Source organism: Ictidomys tridecemlineatus, chromosome 11 (genome assembly GCF_052094955.1).
Source record: "Ictidomys tridecemlineatus isolate mIctTri1 chromosome 11, mIctTri1.hap1, whole genome shotgun sequence".
In the NCBI taxonomy this organism is placed as follows: domain Eukaryota; kingdom Metazoa; phylum Chordata; class Mammalia; order Rodentia; family Sciuridae; genus Ictidomys; species Ictidomys tridecemlineatus.
Window position 1 is genome coordinate 72,640,104 of NC_135487.1, and position 10,104 is coordinate 72,650,207.

The 10,104-nt window shown below is 36.4% G+C and overlaps 1 pseudogene; it reads right to left on the reverse strand.

Annotated features, from left to right (window-relative positions):
- Positions 1–7,562: 7,562 nt before the first annotated feature.
- Positions 7,563–9,706, reverse strand: LOC144368117 (endoplasmic reticulum chaperone BiP pseudogene; annotated as a pseudogene).
- Between the last annotated feature and the right edge of the window lie 398 nt (positions 9,707–10,104).

The window sequence follows — 10,104 nt, forward strand, 5'->3', positions numbered from 1 at the left end:
ACAAGGTCCTGGGTTCAATTCCCAGCACCACACACACACAAAAAAAAAAAGTTAACAAAAACACCTCAGCATCCTTTTTGGACCTACGAAACTCTAATTTCACAGTAAAATAAGATTCTTATCCATACCTGGTTAACTTAACCCCAACCTTTTGTCCATTTTCTCATGACCATTAGGTGTTCTTGAAAAACTCTGAAAGATGCATTTTCCTTTTTCCTCAGGCATAAAATCTTCTTAGGCATCTACACAGAGTCCAGAAATTCTGGTGTAAAATATGTGCAGCTTAATCTCAAGATGATCATCTGGTACAACCGGATGTTGTAAATACAAGCAGTATTCATCCTCTCTATTGTAGACTGGCCACACTTCACCCACCTAGTCCAGTGTCTGCATTCAGGAAGATGTTCCCTGCTAGGATATGATTTTTGTTTGTTGTTTTTGTTGTTGTGGGGTCTTGTTTTGTTTTGAGCTGGTCTCACTGAGTTGCTGAGGCTGGCCTCAAACTTGCAATTCTCCTGCCTGAGCTTCCTGAATAGATGGGTTACACAGATGCACCACGGAGCCCAGTAAGGATGGGCACCTGTTGGATGGTACGTCAGAGACTGTAGCCAGGTTCCTTATTTCAAAACCCAGGGAAATCAAGGCTAGGAGAACTTAGGCAAGTTTTTGGGAAAAAAAGAAAAACAAAAAACAAAAAATAAAAACAGGAAACACACAGTGGTAGAAAAGGCACGGGAAGCCACATTGCTTGGCCCCCAGCATTCATCCCTTCCTACGAAAAGATCCTACTGGGCGGCTCAATCTAATTCGTAGCCTGGAACCACAGAATTTAAGTTCACAGGCTGGGCACCCACGCCGCCACACCTCCTCTAAAGCCAGCGGGAATAGCGGTTCCCGCCTTGGGCCCGCTGTAGCCTTTGAAAGCCGGCTTCCCGCAGCCTGAAACTCCGCAGTGAACACATTCTCGCGAGACTAGCGGTCTGGGCTAGCGGGCCTGGAGGTTCCCGGAAGTGGACGAGAGGCAGGTCCACTCCCACCTAAGCCGGTACACGCCTCGCCGGGTGGAATCTGGGCCTCCCGGGGACCCGCGCGAGGCGGAGTCTCTGGACGCTCCCCGCTGGTCTCCGGGTGCTGGCGCCACCTCCCCTCCCTTTGCCCTTCACCGCCCCCTCCCCTTCCTGGGCTGCGGCCTTGGTCCAAGGCTGGGCAGCCGGCCTGTCCCCTTTTGCTTGCCTTCCCGTGCCCTCCCCAGATAGCGCCAGACCCGGGGTTTCCCAGATGCCGCCTGTATCACTTGCTCACCGTAAGTGCTAGGAAGGCTGCTGGCCTCCCGGAGAAATGCATTCTTTCTATCTATAGCTCTCTCTGTCCATCCTATGTCTATAACAGCTAATCCAGGGGCGACAACTGCTTTCCTCTGTTCTCATCTCCCCATTGGTGGCTTCAGGCCCGAATTTGGGAATGGGGCCATCTCCCACCTGTTATCTTTGAGCAGACTAATCTCCTGTAAAAGAAGTGCCATTGGAGACTTGACAGCCATTTGTCCTGAGACCGCGGAATTTTTCCCCTTGAACTCCAGGCTTTCTTCAATAGTATCGCTTTTCTCTGAGAGTGCTTTAGCTTGTTTGGTTTTGTTATGTTTTATTTTTAAGAATTGACAATACAGTATATTTGCTTCAGTCTTCCTCATTGTGCTTTAAGGGAAGAGAAAACAATTTGCCTTCTGGAATCTTCTTTATAAGATTCCTTCTTTCTCATTGCTCTGCTAGAGTTAAATCACATTTAGAACATGTAAGTGCAGCTGTCAGCCCTGGAGAGTTTAAGGTCATAGTTATTTTCTTTTTTGTAATTCCTTTTTTGTTTGTCACAGGGGTAACTCAGTTGATTTTGGAGTTCCTTTAATTCTTCTGAAAGATTTCAAAGCCTCCAGAATCCAAAATGGGACACGGTAAACAGATTAGAACTTTACTACTTAACGAAATGGAAAAGACCCTCTTCAGACTTGAACAAGGTCAGTAGCAAGTTGTTTGAATAGCTCCTTTGTGTCTTTTAAATTTTAACTCATTAATGGGCAATTAAAAATTTTATTGTTTCTTCTTAGTTATACAATTTAAAATTTTTAAAACTTTATGTTAGGGACTGGGATGATGTCTTAAGTAGCAGAACTTGAGCTTGACAAGAGTAAGGCCTTAGGTTCAATCCCCAGCACCAAACAATAAAACTTTGAGTTAGATACAGTTTTCTAGGATCTTCATATTCTACAGATTAAACTAATTATAGTTGATTTTAGTTAAAAGTGTTTTATATCTGTCATGTAAGAACAAGGGTAAAATAGGTCAATTTTCCTTCTGTGCAAACTCCCACATTAATGACCACATTATTTCTGATAGCATTTCTTTTAAAACTTAGTGAAAATACTTTATATATAATTTTCTGAGTATATCTGTAACTTTGGTTTTTTATAGCTCACTCTTTTCCTTTACTGAACCTCTGAATTAGTAGAATACAGCAAAAATATAATAAACTAATTTTTTATATTAATCAAAATGCTCTCAAATGTGGGGAAGATAAAAGCTGAAAATATTTTCTTGCCAAATAAAAAATAGCCAATGAAATTATGCTGATATAGTTAAGCTGTGATTTAAAAGATCAAATTGTGTTTCTATAAAACAGATTCATAGATGCTGTATTTTCTTAGGTTTTGTAATTTTTCAACATTGAAAAACTTTCCACAGTGATTCTATGTAATATAATTTGTGAAATAGAAATTGAATATATGAAAAATAAATACAGCTCCCCCTTACTGGTGTACCAAATGGACAATGATAATCATTCTGAAGAAAGTTTGTTATTTCTATAATATTTGAAGAATTAAATTTATTTTCTTTGAATTTCAGCCATCTCATGTGTTACCCCCAATGCCAACCCTCCTCTTCTTCCAACTTGGTGTGGCACTTAAGATCACCAAGTACTTATTCCATTTTTGGCTTTCCTGACTCTGTACTTTTCTGGTTTTGACTATTTTTTCCTCTTTACCCTCTTAATATTCCTGTCAACTTAATGTGTCTCACTGGACTCCCTTCTACATGTTAATTAATTGCAAGTATCTGCTAGGAATCCTTTTTTTCTGTTCCCCTAGCCTCAAAGAATTATGCATTCTTACTGCCTCAGCTGTTTCCTCTGTGCCAAGAACTCCTTAAAAGAGGTCCTTGAGCTTTGCTTTCTTCATGGAAGCTTTTGAGTACAGTGTAATGACAAGTGTAAGGAATCAGCATTTTCCTGGCTCTGCTGCTAACAAATTATGTGGCTTTCGTCAAGTTACATTTTTAGCATTAATTTCTCTATTTGTGAAATAAAGATATTCTGTAGAAGGGCAGTTAATAAATACTTGCTGATGGATCACTACAACTCTGATTAAATGTACCAAAACTTGGCAAATTCAGCTAACCTGTTTGAAGAGGGAACTGAGAAGGTCTTATGAAATAAGAATGATGTGGTTGACTTTGTAACTCTACTTAAAAAACAATAATTTCGTCCAAATGCTGTGAATGGAAATATGTCACTTTTTTTGTAATGATCATATTATTTTAGAAGATAATTTGTAATGTGAAGGATGAATTAAAGAGAGGGAACACTGGGACAAGAAATCATCCAGGAGGCTCTTTTAAAAAACCTGTCTGGGGGTTGGGGTTGCAGGTCAATGGTAGAGTGCTTGCCTAGCCCATGTGAGGCACTGGGTTTGATACTCAGTACCACATAAAAGTAAATGAAAAATAAAAGTATTGTGTCCATCTACAATTAATAAAAAGCTTAAAAATGGTATCTGGTTAAAGATAAGGATTTAACTATCAGAGTTGCAAAGGGGGACAGAATGAGACATTTTAAAATGCACAGGACTTAGTAACCAATTAGAGTGAAAAAACTGGGAATTTTTATTTTTTTCATAGTTAATTGACAAACAACCAAACCCTTCTTCATTTTCCTTTTCTTTTTTCCCTAAAAGAATTTATCTTCATTTTTAAGACTGACATCTCTGTAGATTCTTTTAATTCAACAAGTAGAAGACCGGATAATTATTTTCTAGCCAAAGCATGAGTCTTCCCATTTTATTTATCTCAGTTAGTAGCAGAATAATGAACATAATAAGTATTCTCCATATTTGGAATTCTTCCATCTTTTATATAGGTTGGTTAAATTTATCATTTTTCCTCTTTAAGAAAATATAAACATTTTATATTTTATATATAAACATTCTTTGTTTAGGAGCTTCAGTTTCTATAAATCATGTGGAGGGAAAAATTTCCATTTCCAATAATACTTTATCACTCATCTTGCTAGCTGTCTCCAGGAGGGATATGTATTGCCTATGTCTGCAAATCTGAAATATGTATTGCAAATCTGAATAAAGTATTCCCAGTTTTAGCATGAGGAATAAGATAGCCATGCTATGTATTGCTGTGATCTAAGTCAATTTTAGCATGATGGTGATTAATTATGGAATCTGGCATAGGCCAGGTATTCTAGTGTTTCATTTCCTGTACATAAAAATTTTAGTTTCTATGACTTGGATTAGAGGTCTAGAGTGTCTTTTATACACTGATCTATGTATTGGGACATAGAAAGACAGCATAGACTATTACTTTTTCTTCTTTCTTGCTTGCTTGCGTGCTTGCTTTTCTTTCTGTTTTAATTCTTTAAAAGTAACCCAAGCTGGGTGCAGTGGCACACACCTGTAATCCCAGTTATTTGAGAGGCTGAGGCAGGAGAATTTCAGGTTTGTGGTCAGCATCGGCAACTTAACAAGACCTTCAGCAACTTAGAGAGAACCTGTCTCAAAATAAAAATAAAAATTAAAAGCGCTGGGGATGTGACCTAGTGGTAAAGTACTCCTGGGTCCAATCCCCAGTACCAAAAAAAAAGTGTTTAATTTTGTTAATATATGAACTAATATTAACACTCCTAGTTTCTGTCAGATAAGTGAAAAAACAAACAAAAAAAAAACATTATGAAGAAAGAATTGAGGTCATCGGTCTGGGGGCACTTCCAATCAAACCCTTTCTTTTTTTTTCAGTATGTTGCCATGGATTACATACATACTTAAGTTAAGCAGATAAACAAGTTATATTATGTTAAATAATAGGGGTTAGAAATGTAATTCAGTGGTATGGAGCTTGCCTAGTATGTGTGAAGCTTCAGGTTCAATGCCCAACACAACAAGGATTGTGTTGGGCATTGAACACAATCTTTCCAAAACTCTGAAACAAGAGGAAGAATAACCAGAAATGACTCTTTTACTCTACTGAAGTTGGGAAAGATGAGTTACAAACTGTTTAAGTGTTTGAGACTTGCCCTTTCAGATTCTGGGTTTTTAGGAATGACCTGCTGCCTCAGTTTTGCCCACTCCTTGAGTACCCATTGAGTTCTCCTGGGATTCAGAGAGTATTTGGTTTTCAGAGCCCAGTGGATTTGGCCCAGAACGTGAATTTCCCCAGAACGTGATTGTAGAGTGCCGGTGTGAGTTCGGGAATAAAGAATTGCTGTTTGAATCTACAAGGCTGTGAGTCGCTCGTGATTTTGTGCTCAGCCATACTGTGGCAGATGTGGGTCTCTGGTACTCCAAAAAAGAAGCACTAATCAAAGTTTCACAACCCTGTATTTGAGATTCAATTCTGCTTGCTGCATCTCTGAAAACTAAAACCATGTCACTTAGCTAAGCCTCAGTTTCCTCATCTGTAACACAGGAATTATAAAATGCTTCCTTACCCATAAGAGGTTGCTGTGAAATTTCAACTTGGTAAAGTCTAAATACACAAAGCTCAATAAATGTTAGCTCTGATTTTATTTTTAAGTTTTCAAACCAATTTGATTCTTGTACTTTGTATATGGAAGGCTAAAAAACGGCTTTAGCATTAAAAAGGCCATTTGTTCATTTCTCCTTAGTCCTTAATGTTATGGAGAACTATAAGACAACATGCCCTAAAACCCATTTCATATCATAGTCAAGTGATGAGCCCATGTGTTGATCACTGAGTCAATAGTTAATAATCTTAAAGTATCATACTCCAAGAGCAACAATTTCAGAGAAGCCACAATAACTTATTGTACTTGAAATAATTTACATATAATAATGTGTGTATAAACCTGTACATATAATTTTTATCAAGTATAATATGATCATACAAAAACATTGACTCACAATATAGTTCACACATACCAAAGAAGGCTATTTTATTTTTGTCCCTTTTACATCATATTTTAGGCAAGATAATGAAACCCAGAAAATAACAGGAATGGACTAGTTTATAAAAACTGGGTATTTTATAAGTGAAACACATTCAGTCATCTACATCTCTCAAATTGCAAACAATGTGATTTACAATACTCCCAAAATGAACTTAAATAAATTATTGTACAATTCTAATGACATATACGTTTTCACTGGTTGATAGTCAGGTAGAAAAAGTATGTAAAGTGATTTATAAGTCAAAACATTTCATACAAAAGGATTTTTTGGGGGGGGTACTGGAAATTGAACTAAGGGACACTCAACCATTGAGCCGCATCCCCAGTCTTATTCTGAATTTTATTTAAAGACAGGGTTGCTAAGAGTTTGGTCATTGCTAAGGCTGGTTTTCTACTTGAGATCCACCTGTCTCAGCCTCCCAAGCTACTGGGATTACAGGCATACATCCAAAGGAGTGGTTTTAACCAAACCCTCATAATGTCAAGAGAAAATGCATTGAAAGTAAAAATATCTGAAGCACGCATTTTTAAGACCATTATAAAAAATACAAAAAAGGTTAAAAATGTCATAAAATAAAAATTTATACAGATAAAGTAAGGGGTTAAAAACTATCAAATGTATTAAAATCATCTAAAGCCAATTAAGACATAATTTATCAATATAAATTAAATTATAATATTATATAAATGTATTGCATATTATATAATACATATATAATATGCAATATATTTATATAACATTCTAATTTATATTATATTATACATAATACATTTATTTTATCATATATACATACAATAAAATTATATAAATTATATATATAAATTTTATGTATAGTAATATATGAATATATTATATATTCATATTATATATTCAAAGTAATATATTATATATAATTTATATAATATATTTACATAACATACTTATATATTTATATAAAAATTATATATATTAATATATAAATATATAAGTATATACATTATATAAATTATATATATTACATTTCAAAATATTTGATTCATATGTATTTAATTTAAATTATATATAATATATGAAATACATATATATTATATATACATATACTATATAAATATTATTATATATAACATATTTATTATATATCATATAATAGATTTATATTAATTTATATGATATTGCATATCATTGTAATGTCATTATATAATAATATAATTTGTATTATTAATATGAGAATATTACAATCATTATATTAGTAAAATTAATATTAATATAATATATAAAACATGGATTATATTATAATTATATATAAACAACTTATAATATATCATATATATATGTAACTCTATAATATGTAGTATATAATATATAATATATAAATATAATTTGAATTATATAGTTTAGTTATTTGGCTTTAGAAGGTTTTAATGCTTCTGATAGTGTTTTTTCCCTTAGCTTTACCTGTACAAATTTTTATTTTATGACAGTTCCAAACTTTTAGTATTTTTTTCAAAATAACAAACAGTTATTGGTGTCACTTATGGTAGAAAAAAGTCCCTACCCCAGATGTGCATGACCCAATTGTTAAATAGAACATTTCTGAGGTGAACACACATCCTGACCCACATTTTAATATCCAGTTTTTTAAGATAGCCAATTCCTCCTCTCTCTCTTCCCCAAAACATGTGAGCAATTGCTAATGGAAAGCAGTAAACAGCCATTTGGGCTATAGCATTTTCAACTCCACTCTGAGGTGAGGATTCCAATTACATTCGAGACTTCAGTTCTCTCAGTTTCCTCCTAAGGAAAGTTCTGAGTCTAGTATTTACAATATTAGAGCACCAGCAGATCAGTGTCTTCAACTCATCTCTTTCTGCTGTATCCTCTTCACCAGTTGGGGGAGGGCCTACATTTCCATAGAATTTGCTGATAATTGGCTGAACAATTTCTTCTAGTTCCTTCTTTTTAGTTTTGAAGTCTTCAATGTCAGCTTCTTGGTGGCTTTCCAGCCATTCAATCTTCTACATCTTTTTAAATGGTCTCCTTATCTTCAGAGGAAGGTTTGCCTCCCAACTTTTCTTTATCTCCAATCTGATACTTTAGAGAGTAGGCTAGACCGTGATTGGAATAGTAGGTTGATTATCAGAACCTGTAGAAAAGATCTGAGACTTCTTGGTGGGTACCACAGTGTTCCTTGGTATCATTTTGGTCATGACACCTCCCACAGTTTCAATACCAAGTGTCAGGGGACACACATCAAGCAGTACTAGGTCACCTGTATCTTGATCATCAGAGAGTACACCAGCTTGGACAGTGTCATCATATGCAACAACCTCATCTGAGTTTATGCCACAGGATGGATCCTTGCCATTGAAGAACTCTTTAACAAGTTGTTGAATCTTTGGAATTTGAGTAGAGCCACCAACAAGAACAATCTCATCAATATCAGACTTCTTCAAGTCAGAATCCTCCAGTACTTTCTGAACAGGCTTCATGTTTTCTCTTCAAATTTTGCCTGAGTCAGGGTTTCAGAAAAGTCTTCTCCTTCATAGAAGAATTCAATTTTAATTCTTGCTTAATGTTGAGCAGACAGGGCCCACTTGGCCTTTTCTACTTTACGCTGGAGTTTCTGCACAACTCTGTTTTCTTTCCTAACATCTTTGCCAGTCTTCTTTTTGTACAGCCTGATGAAATGTTCCATAACACACTGGTCAAAGTCTTCTCCACCCCGATGAGTATCTCTATTGGTGGCCATGACTTTGAAGACATCAAATTGTCAATGGGGAGAAGAGACACGTAGAAGGTTCCACCACCCAGATCAAACACCAGGATGTTATTCTCTCCCTCCCTCTTATCCAGACCATAAGCAATACAGCTGCTGTAGGCTCATTGATGATCCTCATAACATTCAGGCCAGCAATAGTTCCAGCATCTTTGGTTTCTTGCCAGTGGCATCATTAAAATAGGCTGGTACAGTAACAACTGCATGGGTAATCTTCTTTGCCAAATAAGCCTCAGCAGTCTCTTTCATTTTAGTGAGATTCATAGCAGAGATTTCTTCTGGAGCAAATGTCTTAGTTTGAACACCTCCAATATCAACCTGAATGTATGGTTTATGTTTATGTTTCTCTTCAAACACTTTGAAAGGCAAGAACTTGATGTCTTGCTGCACAGAAGGGTCATTCCCAGTGCTGCCAATGAGCCGCTGGGCATGGAAGACCTTTTCTCAGGATTGGAGATGAGCTGATTCTTGACTGTATCTTGGATCAGATGTTCTTCTTCAGGGGTGAAGGCCACATAATACGGCCTGATGCACTTGCCCTGATCATTGGAGATGATCTCCAGTGGCCATTCTTGAACACCCCGACACAGGAGTAAGTGCTTCCCAGGTCGATGCCGACCAAGGTACCCATGTCCTCTTCTTGTCATCCTCCTCAGCCATGCTGCACAGAGGAGCAGCAGAACTGCGGCCACCAGAGAGAGCTTCATCTTGCCCTAGCTGTTGGCCAGTTGCTCTCCTCAGCAGACAGCCAAAAGTCGCAGACAATCCAGCAACAGGCCGCAGCTGAGAGGAGTGAGGTTACAGGTCTCTTACACTCGAGATACCTCAACTCTGTCCATCTGTGTTGACTTTGCCAATGTCTCAAGCTTTTTAGTATTGAAGTGCCTTTTCTTTCTACAATTGTATTAATTACCATATGTAAAAATTGACGAGTAGAATGCTAGTAAACACAGATGCGCAAGCTTTTAGGCCACTATGTAAATATTTAAAAATTTAAGTGAATTGTCAATGCTTCCGTACATGCTATAACAACACAAGTGGTCAAAGATGCACTAGAACATTATGTGGGAAAAAATATATTCATACCCAATCAAGATTTTTCAGG